Below are 13,475 nucleotides of genomic sequence, written 5' to 3'. Positions count from 1 at the left end.
TCATCATCATCATGGTGGTGAGTTGGAAAAATGTTTAGCAAGTATGGGCAAAATGCTTAGCAGCATTTTGGTCGTCTTTACATTCTGAGTTTAAATTCTTAGGTCCACTTTGCCTTTCATCCTTTCAGGGTCGATGAAATAAGTACCCTACTGATCACTGGGGTTGATATAATTGATGTGCACCCTCCCCCAAAGCTGACCTTGTGCCAAAATTTGAAACCATTATTGTCATTATGGTGGTTAGATAACCGAATTGTTAGCGTGCTGGATAAAATGACTAACCCACTCCGCATAAATTTCAGGCCTTGTTTCTATCATAGAAAGGATTATTATTATTATTATTATTATTATTATTATTATTATTGATATTATGGTGGTGAGTTGAATGAATCATTAGCACACCAGACAAAATGCTAATCAGCATTTAATTCCTCTTGATGTTCTGAGTTGAAATTTTGTTGGAGTCAACTTTACCTTTCATCTTTTTGTTGAACTAAGCACCAGTTAAGAGCTTGGATCAGTGTATCGACTTGCTCCCACCCATAAAATTTCAGGCCTTGTTACTTCAGTAGAAAAGATGATTAGTATTATTATTATTTAAGTCGTAAGCTAGCAGAATCATTAGTGCATTGGACAAAACACTGTTGCATTTCTTCCGACTCTATGGTTAAATCCTGCCAAGGTCAACTGAGCCTTTCATGTTTTGGGGTCAATAAAATAAAATCCTTCTCAAGTACTGGGGGTTGATGTAATCAACTTAGCCTCTCTCCTCAAATTGCAAGCTACTTACCACACAGCCACTCCTGCACCTGTTTATGTCCTATATCTATTACATATATATTTTATGGAATGATCTTTCAAAATTTTGATATTTGACCATTCCTGAAATACTTGTTTTTTCTTTTCACAGCTGGATTACATCCTTATCAATGTCCTCATAACTAAGTAGTAGGTGTGTAACTTGTTTGTCAACCAAGTAGCCTGAGGCATTTCCAGGAAACATTACAGAAACCCCAGAAAACTGAATTCCTGGCTATGAAGTAAGTTGTTTGCTGTATTGTTTTTAATCCTTATTTAAAGAGGGAAGGCTGCTTCTATGACCCTTTATTTTTTCAGGGTCTCTGAGACTTGGCCTGCTAAATAGGCCCAAGGATGTTGTAGTGCTGCTATGCCAGGAGTATATCCCTTTTGTTACCATATTTCTCTTAACATATGCTGCCTTTGTTTCAATTTAATTTTTAGAATAATGAAGAATGTAGTAAAATATTCTCATTATTAAGCTGGGGGCTGAAATAAATTAACATGAAATTTTGATGGAAGTTCATTATTTAGACCACTTTAGAACAGTAAGTTTATCATTTACAATTTGACGGATATTTGTCCTCATCTTGTTTGTTGTTAACACAATGTTTCAGCTGATATACCTTCCAGCCTTCATCAGGTGTCTTGGGGAAATTTCAAACCTGGGTTCTCATTCCTAAGGTATTTTTCCATGTTGTTATTATTATTATTATTATTATTATTATTATTATTATTATTCAGGTCACTGCCTGGAATCAAACTAGGAATCTTGGGGTTAGTAGCCTGTGCTCTTAACCACTATGCCATATGCCTGTGGGAAGTGACCTGAATAATAATAATAATAATGATAATAATAACAACAACAATATCGAAAAATACCTTTGGAATGAGTACCGTGGTTTGAAATTTCCCCAAGACACCTGATGAAGGCTGGAGGGTATATCAGCTGAAACATGTTAGCAACAAACAAGATGAGGACAAATATCCGTCAATTGTAAATAAAGTAAATAATGTACATAATTCCTCATCTCTTAAATATAGAACAGTAAGTTTGTTATAAAACTTGGGGTGGTCTTAGGCACGTTGGTATCAAAAGATTGGATTACAACCAGTAATATTTAGAGCATGTTTCCACCTATATTTTACTTCAATTGATTTTAACTTCTATTGTCATTAGATAAATTAATCCTTGATGTGTACACAATGCCATTCTGAATTCGATCTACACACACCTAGCATGTATACCTAGCGTCTATCTACACTGTTTCATTTAGTGTAATATCTCATCAATATCAAATGTCTTACACCTGGATATGTTCACAGCCTCAGACTAGATTAGAACTAGTCCTCTTTAGTACCAGGCTGGATTACAACCTAAGCTTACGGTAATATTCTGAAAAATTATAATCCTATTAGCAATAACTCATTTCAGATATTTCAAAACTATTTTTGACATTAATTAGACATTTAATTAACATTTGACATGATTACCAATATACACATTTACATCTAGGTATACATACATGCACAGACATATAAACATTTTAATGTAGGAACACACACAGAGACACTTATATATAGGTACACATATACAGATTGACCTATACACATGAGCACACACATACATGTGCACACATGCATACACACAAGCACACCAGACACAGACGAATCTGTACAATGCCTATTTTGCCTTACTCTGCTTATGTACACACACACACACACACACACACACACACACACACACACACACACACACACAATCAGGACTTCAGCAGCACTATACTTTACACAATATCTATTCTACCTCATTAATATCTTTTCTCCTATGTAAATATTTTACATGATTTGTTGTCATAAATTAAAGAGGTTTGACTTTCTCTTAAATACTTCTCGTTATTTGTCGATCATGTATAAGGCACTAACCCCTCCACCCCCACCCATTTCCCTTTCTGTTACAGAATATCAATATTGTTTATATGAATGACTCTGCTTCACTTCACTTGGCAGCATCCTATCAGCTCTGCTTGCTGCACCACCTGCATTTCCACCTGTTGCATATATGAATGCACCAGTTGTTGTGCATTAATTATTATTTTAGATCAATATAATTGCTAAATTGGAAATATAATTTGCAACACACTAATATGTAGCACAGTTTACAAGACATATTTATAGTTTTGTTTTTAGTTCTGAGTAGTTGTCCATGTTACTTCAGTTCTATGCATACTTACACATATTACCGCGTATTATCACACATTGCTAACACATTATCATGTCTTACTGTGCAAAGGTGGCTGTGTGGTTACGAAGTTTGCTTCCAAATCATGTGGTCTAAGGTTCAGTCTCACTGTGCAGCACCTTAGTCAAGTGTCTTTTATTAAGGCTTTGGACTAACCAAGGGCTTGTGAGTGGATCTGCCATGCCTCAAAACTGTTATACTCAGTGGTACCTGTGAGCAACTTTGATATCAGAAAGTATTAAATCTCCAACATCCTATTAGAAATTGTATAGAAATAATTCAGAGACTGCTCGTGTAGCTTCCTCTGGCTGTGTATAATTCAGGTGCAGATCCTCAGTAATATCACACATTGCTACTTCCTTCATCTTCCAAGTTTTTTTTACCTTTTTTTTTTTATTTCGTTTCTGTTATTAATTCTATCAGTTCGTCAGTTTGTGAAAAATTATGAACCTTGATTCAACATGGGGTCTTCTTGGGACTTCTTTGCATTGATTTTTGCTTCCCTTCTCTTGAGATATATTGTCTTTTGGGTGTGTTTTATTTTCTTTGTCATTCCCATTTACCAATCTGCCAACCTTGTTCGCTTTCTATTTACTCTTCATTATCACAAGACAATGGGTTGATGGTGTTTATTATGGTTGGTATTGGGTCCTCAGTGTTCTGCTCATTTCTTAGAACTAAAGATGTGGCAATCTCCTTTGATGCTTCCAGAACTGTACCAGTTGTTCTCCTTGGTACAGCAACCTCCTTAACTTGCTCTTTTTGAACTTTTCCTGCTTTTAGATGATCTTTACTGCTGCATATGTAGCAGGTGGGTTATCTACCCACTGAATGACCAGCAATAAAACTTTTTCTTCTTACATCTACTACAAGGTACAACTCTGGAATTGTTTAGTAATTTGTGGGGTAATTAGCTCTTATATATCCATATAAGCATCATGTCACCAAAATTCCCGTCAGTACTGACCGTCCACCTATATATGTTCTATGAAGGTGACAGTAATTCAATGGTCAGTGTCTTTACCAATATCCTTTACCATTAATTATGTGTTTATAGTCCCATGGAAAATGGTTTTCTGGATAGATTTATAATGCACAAGCTTCATCTGTTTGGTGTCTGTCTGGAATATTGCACATATGATCTCACTGTTTCTTTTTTGATAATGACAGATAGCAAAACCCTAACCCATCACCTTAGCTTGCCTGAAATTGCTCTTTCTGGGGCATATGAAAAGACCCTGTGTTTTGCAAAATGTAGATATATAATTTTCTGGACTGAAGTATCAATGCACTCCCTCTTGTTATGTCTCTGTCCAGATAATTGATATTTAGGGCTATCTGTTTAAAGTAGCTTTAATGAAGCTGGAAATGCTTGCCTTGTTTTCTCAGTGCTACTTTTTCAATCGTTTTGTTGCCTTTTCTATTCAGTCATTTTGTTGCTTTGTATATGTGTGTGTATGTTTGTTGTGTACATGTATGTGCATGTGTGTGTGTTTCAGTGTGTCTTGTTATGTTTGCTTATTTTGTGTATTTGTGTTTTCAGCTTTTGAAATCTGTCTGACTTGGTAATCTTTTTGTTTGTTTTATCATCATTTTCCATTTTCTTTTAAAATTTGTATTCTTTAGTTTAAAGATTAACTAGCTGTTTTCTTTCAAAGGAACATATTGAGTGCTACTCCCTTTCTTGTTATTATCTCTTATTGCTCTTCTTGTACAGGAAGTCATATTGAAAATTATCGTAAACATGATAAATTTCCAAAAAAAAGAAAAATAATGTTTAAAGCAGACCATTTGTCCCTACCAGCTACTGAGGTAAACTTGTTAATGTTAACAAGATCCAAACCCGAATAATTTTTTTCATCTAGAAAAACCTGTTAATAATAAAATTTTGATAGTTTTATTAAACCACTGTTCATCAAAAAATTTTTAAAAATTGTTTCAAATTTTGGCACAAGGCTAGCAATTTTAGGGAAGGGGTTAAGTTGATTACATTGACTTTAGTACTTGACTGGTCTGTATTTTATCATCCTTGAAAGATGAATGGCAAAGTTGACCTCTGTGTTATTTGAACTCAGTAGTTAAAGAGTAGATAGAAATGTCATTAAGCATTTTCCCTGACATGCTAACAATTCTGCCAGCTTGCTGCATTTAATAAGTCTTTAGATGATAGACACGAAGCCTGGTGTTTGTGGGTAGAGGGCTAGTCAATCACATTATTGCCAGTGCTCAACTGATACTTATTTCATTGACTTTGAAAGGTTGAAAGGCAAAGTCAACCTTGAACTCACAATGTAAAGCCAGAAGAAATGCCTCTAAGCATTTTGCCTGACATGCCAACAATTTTGCCAGCTCGCCACCTTTATATAATAATAATAATGTTGATGATGATGATTTCAAATTTTGGTACAAGTTCGCGGGAGTGAGCAAGTTGATTATATCAACCTCCGTGCTTAACTGGTACTTTATCATTTACCATCCCTGAAAGGATGAAAGCTAAGCAATCCACAGTGGAATTTGAACTCAGAATGTGAAGACGGATGAAATGCTGCTAAGCATTTTGCCTGGCATGCTAACAATTTTGCTATCTCATCACCTAATAATAATAACGATGATGATAATAGTAATAATAATTATAAATAAATTGTGATTTGCTCAAATGATAGTTTTGTAGTTTATAAATTCCTGAGATTACTGGAAAATTTCTTCTGAATCAGTTTAAAAATAATTGTGTAAAACCCAGATCTGTAGAGCCAGAATTTATAATGCGACTGCCATATGTAGAGGTGGAATATATGATATAAATGTCATCTGTAGAGATAGTGTATATAGTACAGCTGTTATCTGTAAAGATGGAACGTATGATATCACATCTGTGGAGATGGAATATGTAATGTGTCATCTATTGAGGTGGCATATATATGGAATATATGGTACAGATATCATCTGTGGCGGTGGAAAATATAATGCAATTGTTGTCTTCGAGGTAGAGTGTACTGATGTTTACCTTTGCTACTTGTTTATTCACCTCACAACAACAAAAACAAAATCAATTTTAGCAGAGTTTGAATTTAGACTTTAACAGTTTGAAAATAATTTTTAATGTGTATTGTTTTCAACACCATTTTCATCATCTCTGTTAACACTACCGCTACGACCAACTCCGTCATTACTTTTCATGGTAGTGTGGTTGGTGTGCTGTGTCTATGATAGCACCAATAACTGAAATATTGAACTATCTATTGTGGCATAGAGCACTAGTAATACAGGTATTGAACTATCTATTGAAGAGTGTGTATAACACCAATAGCAGAGGTATGCGACTATCCATTGAAGAGTATTGGCCCAATAGTTTAGGTAATGGACTACCTGTGGAATATAGTTGTTTCCCCCAGTTCTTGAATGTTATTTCTTCCCACCTTGGCCCCACACATTTGATGAAGTTGAACAGAATAAAAGACAAAAATCAGATATGATAGAATTTTAAATTATAATGTTAATCGTTGTCTCGACTGTATTAATTAATATAATAATTATGGTGATTAATGCTCCTTTCACCTCCTCCCCACCTTCCCACCAAACATACAGGTCAATAAACAATGAAAGTCATCTCTAGCAGAATTTGAACATGGAATGTTCTCGTCCAAAACTAAATACTGTCTACTCTATACTTTAATTTGGTCAGCTGCCATTTCCGCTGCTTCACTGCCCCTCATCAGCTTTAAATATTGGGAAGAAAATTAATTGATTAGAAAACATCGGTGAGCACTTTTATAATATCAATTAGTTAGTTGATATATTGAACCGTAACTGTGTAAATGTCTGAGTCACAGCAACCATTATTTCACTTGTATACTGGAATTTTGCTTGTGTCCCTGCCATCAGCCTTTTCACCGAGTAATTTATATTCTTGTCAGATTAAAAAGCCACTGTTCTCAATACATGTTCCTGGAGGTCAAGATTTACTATCGCTTTCCTAACTTGCACAATAATTACACTATTTTAGCATAAAAACCTTTCAGCCATATAGATTTCTTCCTCTCATTCACTCTATTTATATATATATATATATATATATATATATATATATATAGTTTTAGAGAAAAGAATCAAGGTTCATGAAAATATATATATATATATATATATATATATATATATATATGTATATGTATATATATATAATCAATCACACATATTCACTCATTCTTTTACTCTTTCTCTCTCAATTGTCTTTGCACGAAGGTTTGTTTTACAGTAGGGTTGGTGGTGAGGGGGTGGAGGTTTACAGATATTTGATAGTTAAATCAATTCTATGCCACCATCAGGAGTATATGCTTCCATTAGCTTTCTGGGTAATGTTTATACCAGTAGCAGGGACTTTTTACCAAATAGAATATCATTAGTTATTTATGTCGCTGTGAACAATAAATGGCAATGCTATCAAGAAAATACAGGCCAAGTTTATAAAGCTTCTGGAGACTTTCTAAGCTAAAAGCCAGTCAAAAATAAAGAACAACCCAGAAGCTGATCTTTAATCCAGGCTTGTATGTACATGCAATACACTGAACTGGAGTATTGATCTTAGCAGTTATAATATTCCTGTACATGACTTTCTCCTAACACAGCTTTATACATTGATTCTCCTAACACAAGGCCATTTTCTGCGACATTTACTTGCAGTTTTTATTATGTTTTAGCTCTATTTATTTAATTTATCTATTTTATTTACCAGTTTTTATTTAAAAAGAAAAAGTATAAAAGAACCCAACAAAACATTGTAATCTTTGTTTTGTTGAATTGATGTTATCTGTGTATATAGGTGACACTAATGTTGTGTCTTGTTGCTAACGTCTCTAACATGTTCTGTTGACCAATGTTTATAGACAACTGTTCTAATCTATTGCCTTTAAGACAATAAAGTAGAGTACATCTGCATACATATATATATATATATATATATATATATATATACACACACACAAGAGAAAAAAGCTAGGTCAGTTCCTCCTCAACTTTTTGCGAACTCTTAAATATATTTCCTGGGTATATATATATATACATATTTTACCAAATCCTTTTTGTTATAACAATGTTGTAAACTGTTTCAAACATATTCTTATTATTATTATCAAAGAATGTATATATGTATTTTGATACTTAAACTGTTTCTAACATTTTCTATTATTATCAAAGAATATGTATATGTATTTTTCCATATATGTATTTTCATACTTACACTATTTTTAACATTTTCGTCTTATTATCAGATAATGTATATATGTATTTCAATACTGTTGTGATAATCAGTATGTAACACTACAAAGCTCATACAAAGCTTCATACTTCAAATATATTCCTCTTATTATCATCAAAGAATGTATATATGTATTTTAATACTCAAACTGTTTTTTAACATTTTCTATTATTCTCAAAGACCTAATACTACAAAGCTTTATATTTTACTTTTGACAATCTTTTTCTAAAAAAGTGAAACCGGTTAAGTGAATAAATATCTTTAAAATTGCATTTTCAAACCTTCTTTCATTATATATATATATATATATATATATATATATATATATATAAGAAAATGAAGAATAAGGCAGAATGCTAAATTGGAAGCATGTTTTAATAAACATTTCAAATTGGAAGAATGTTTTAATAAAGATTTCTAGAAGGAGAATGAAAATGTTTTTTACAAAGAAGTACAAAATGAAGAAAATAAGATATAAAAAAAATAATATATAAAAAAATAACTATAGCAATACATTATATTGCCTTTGAGCTTTTGAAGTTCAATGGTAGTTCATGTATATAATGGTTGGAAAAATAAGGATGCATAAGAACTGAGAGTTGTGTTAGGTTTAAAAAAGGGTTAAAAGTTTGTGTTAAGCAGGAAGTGTGGTGTCAAAACAGGAAGTGTGTGTAAGGGGAGACAAATGTTTTTAGGAACAGACATAAACTTCCTGTTGAAAAAGAGTTCATAACTCCAACTAAAAACATTTGTCTCCCCTTACACACACTTCCTGTTTTGACACCATACTTCCTGCTTAACACAAACTTTTAACACAACACTCAATTCTCCTGCATCCTTATTTTTCCAACCATTATATACATGAACTGCCATTGAACTTCAAAAGCTCAAAGACAATATAATGTATTGGTATAGTTATTTTTTTGTATATTATTTTTTTTTATATATTATTTTCTTCATTTTGTACTTCTTTGTAAAAAACATTTTCATTCTCCTTCTTGAAAATTTGCTTCGCAATGAAAGCCAGTTAGAAATCTTTTATTAAAACATGCTTCCAATTTAGCATTCTGCCTTATTCTTCATTTTCCTATTATTTCTCCACGTGCGGTTAACACAACCCCACTATTTACTGACTTGTATATATATATATATATCTATATATATATATATATCTTTGTGTGTAGGTGTGTGTTTACATACATGTGTTTACACACAAATGTGTATGTGTGTGTGTTTAGACACACTTTATTATTATAGGTACATGATATCTTTAATGGGAACAGGTTTTTCATGTTGATTGGTTGGAAAGTATTTTAAGCAGTAAGGAGACTACTTTCTAAATGTTAATTGATAAATGGATGTCTGTATATGTTATATTGCTCCTGTTGTTTTTTCTGCAACAACTCGCTTAAGTTATGGGAGTTATCAAAACATATCACAGTTTCCACAATGACACTACTCCACCTGGATAGGTTGTTAGTTGTCGTCTAGTTTTCCCCATTTCTGCTTCAATAAACCTTGTGTGGCTTATCTAAAGGCAGAATTCATTGCTCTTTATTCAACTCTGATCAGTTTGTCTTTATATAACTGTTTAGATTCTAGACTATCATTGAACCAGTAGACCTATAGTTTAATTAAGTATAATTCCAGGCAGTATTTTGAATGTTACATTCCGATTGGAGGAAATAGATCAAGTGGTTAGCTTGTGGAAAAAATGGTCCACATGGGTATGCAGTGTGAGAGGGACAGATGGATCAGAGAGAAAGGCAGGGTTGCGAGTGAGTGAAGAGAAGAGAGAAGAGAAAGGAAAAGGATAAATAATGGTAATAGAAGAATAAGAGTGAAAGTAAAATAAAAATAAAGATAAAAGGGCTAATATTATTCTTCATCAGGGTAGGTTCAGGGTGAGAGGTCAAGGGTTAAGGTTTTGGTAATGTGGAGGAGGAAGACATTTATGGCTATTAAAGAGTAATTAACTAGATAGATGAATTCTAGATTCAGTGTGGTCAGAAGGAAACCTTAGTTTAGTGGTCGGCAAAGAGAGTTAAAATGCTAGAAATAGATGACTAACTTAAGGAGAAAGGAAAATATTTAAAATTAAGAGTTAAAAATTAAAATTTAAAATTGACAATTAAAAATAACTATTAAAAAGATTAATGCGGCTAGTGAACTTCAAAGATACTTATGTTGATGTAGTAAGTATTAATAGATGAAGGGAAAATGTACATGTATTGTTACAACTTTTGCTTGCCTTTGAACCTGCAAAAGAACCAAAAGATACAATAGTACTTATGTTTGTGTGAAAAGAATGCTTCATGCTGTCTATTAAGTAGCTGTGGTGAATTGTGAATTAATATTTGAAGGGCTTCTTTAAGCCAGAGTCAACATTTAGAGTGCTAGCCTTGGTATGGGACATCAAAATCTACTAAGGACCAGGTTATCCTATATGGCATTTTCTTACTTATCAGATAGTACCTGTGGTTGGCTAGGGATGTGGATTTGTTATGCTCTTCATATCTAAATGAGTTCAGATGTGCAGAATATCTCTGCTTAAAGTTAATTATAGATCCGTTGTAATGGCTTGTAGAATTGTGCTGTGTGTTGTGGACAGTGCATTGGTACACAATGCTAAATCTTCTGCAATGGGCTTGCAGCAGGCATTCAGCACCAGATCGGTAGTTGCAGCTGGATCTAACTGTCCTACTAGGGTTAGCTGTGGATAGGAATGATGCTGTACTATTTATGGACAAGTTAAAGTCTACAAACAGACACACACATACAAACACATAAACACGAACACACAAATGCATGAATATGCAGAACACATACATACATACATACATGCAAACGTAAACACACACACACACACACACACATATATATGCACACACATACATGCATACACACATACATACATATGCATATACACATGCACACAAACAAACAAAAAGGACACGGCTCTGATAAATGACAAAGTCAATGACTATTGAAAAGAGTGTAAGACACAAGGAAAATTTTAGAATCAGCTTGGTTACTATGAACTGGTAAAAATATTCACTAGTCGGTTTCACTTCTGTATTTACCAGAGTACTATTCAAAAACAGCAATGGTAGAATTTCATCGGAAAACTGTTTGCCTCCTAACTTTTATCTCAAACATCCACTCAGTACATGAATCCATAGTTGAATTCAGAATGCACTTTCTCTCTACTAAGTCAATACTGTATTTATTTTATTTTATTCAGTAAATTTGAAAGGTAATGCTTAGCCAAAATAGACTTGTGAACCACAAAACTACAGGTTTCAAACATCTTACCATTAATTATTAGTCCTATCTTCTGTACCAACTGTGACCATTCCTCATGTATTTCATGATTTAAAACTAAATTCTTAAATAAATGTAAATGAAGATTCTATGTATTATAGAAACGGTTTCCAGGCTTTCTTTTGTTTCCAAACAAAAACAAAACAAAACAGACTTTTTGTTAATTAGCTGTAGCTAATTAACCAGTTTAAAACAAAAATGTTGATATACTAAAGAAGGTGGAACCAAAGCATAAAGGTGTCCATTATTAAATATTATTAAAAAAATTAATATGAGGAGATAAAAAAAAGATCCAATACATTCATAATTGAATCAATTTTTGTTTTCTACAGCAAAAATAATGAATTGATAGATCAGGCTAATCATATTAGTATGGATAATAAACTCTTTTAATGGTGATAAATTTGGCTAGTCATATTAGTATGAATTTAAGACTGATGATAGGTGTAGCTGTTCATATGACTGTCGATTAAAGACTTATGATAGCTGATAGATCTGGTTATTTTTATTAATATGAGTTGGAAACTATTGATAGATTTAGTTATTCATATCAATGTTAATTCTCTAAATGAAGTATTAACAGTAACTGCACGATAAAGTGTAGTATATTGCCACTTAAGTGTGGCTGACCCCTAGGGATGGATGTTACTGTTGCTTTTAGCCCCAGGAGGACATCTCCTCCAGCTGGCTTATCGACACACGACTGTGTCCTGTTTGCCAAGGGAGTTATCCCTCTCACCTCGACCAGCAGCACGAACGTATCCGGATTTCAGGGTTATTTCCCTTCGTCGGCGTTCGACAGCTGATGACCTTGGTGAGAGAGACAAAAACCTGGCAAACCTTATATCTTCTTTTCCAGTGAAATTCTTCACTGATATTGAAAAGGTGAAAACAAGCAATGTTAATTCTCTAAATGAAGTATTAACAGTAACTGCACGATAAAGTGTAGTATATTGCCACTTAAGTGTGGCTGACCCCTAGGGGTGGATGTTACTGTTGCTTTTAGCCCCAGGAGGACATCTCCTCCAGCTGGCTTATCGACACACGACTGTGTCCTGTTTGCCAAGGGAGTTATCCCTCTCACCTCGACCAGCAGCACGAACGTATCCGGATTTCAGGGTTATTTCCCTTCGTCGGCGTTCGACAGCTGATGACCTTGGTGAGAGAGACAAAAACCTGGCAAACCTTATATCTTCTTTTCCAGTGAAATTCTTCACTGATATTGAAAAGGTGAAAACAAGCAATGTTAATTCTCTAAATGAAGTATTAACAGTAACTGCACGATAAAGTGTAGTATATTGCCACTTAAGTGTGGCTGACCCCTAGGGGTGGATGTTACTGTTGCTTTTAGCCCCAGGAGGACATCTCCTCCAGCTGGCTTATCGACACACGACTGTGTCCTGTTTGCCAAGGGAGTTATCCCTCTCACTTCGACCAGCAGCACGAACGTATCCGGATTTCAGGGTTATTTCCCTTCGTCGGCGTTCGACAGCTGATGACCTTGGTGAGAGAGACAAAAACCTGGCAAACCTTATATCTTCTTTTCCAGTGAAATTCTTCACTGATATCGAAAAGGTGAAAACAAGCAATGTTAATTCTCTAAATGAAGTATTAACAGTAACTGCACGATAAAGTGTAGTATATTGCCACTTAAGTGTGGCTGACCCCTAGGGGTGGATGTTACTGTTGCTTTTAGCCCCAGGAGGACATCTCCTCCAGCTGGCTTATCGACACACGACTGTGTCCTGTTTGCCAAGGGAGTTATCCCTCTCACCTCGACCAGCATCACGAACGTATCCGGATTTCAGGGTTATTTCCCTTCGTCGGCGTTCGACAGCTGATGACCTTGGTTATTCATAT

The 13,475-nt window shown here is 34.1% G+C and overlaps 1 protein-coding gene across 9 annotated transcripts in view; it reads left to right on the top strand.

The window, feature by feature from the left end:
* Positions 1-13,475, top strand: part of LOC106870949 (uncharacterized) — a 99,199-nt gene that overhangs the window by 37,951 nt on the left and 47,773 nt on the right. For all 9 annotated transcript variants that reach the window (XM_014917192.3, XM_089361003.1, XM_052972171.2 and 6 more), the window contains one exon: positions 911-1,040. The gene's annotated coding sequence lies outside the window, so the exon portion shown is untranslated. The remainder of the gene's footprint in view (positions 1-910; positions 1,041-13,475) is intronic.

The sequence above is a fragment of the Octopus bimaculoides genome, chromosome 12 (assembly GCF_046866305.1).
Source record: "Octopus bimaculoides isolate indiv1 chromosome 12, ASM4686630v1, whole genome shotgun sequence".
Taxonomy (NCBI): domain Eukaryota; kingdom Metazoa; phylum Mollusca; class Cephalopoda; order Octopoda; family Octopodidae; genus Octopus; species Octopus bimaculoides.
The sequence above is the reverse complement of the archived record's forward strand: the minus strand, read 5'-3'. Positions and strand labels throughout refer to the sequence as shown.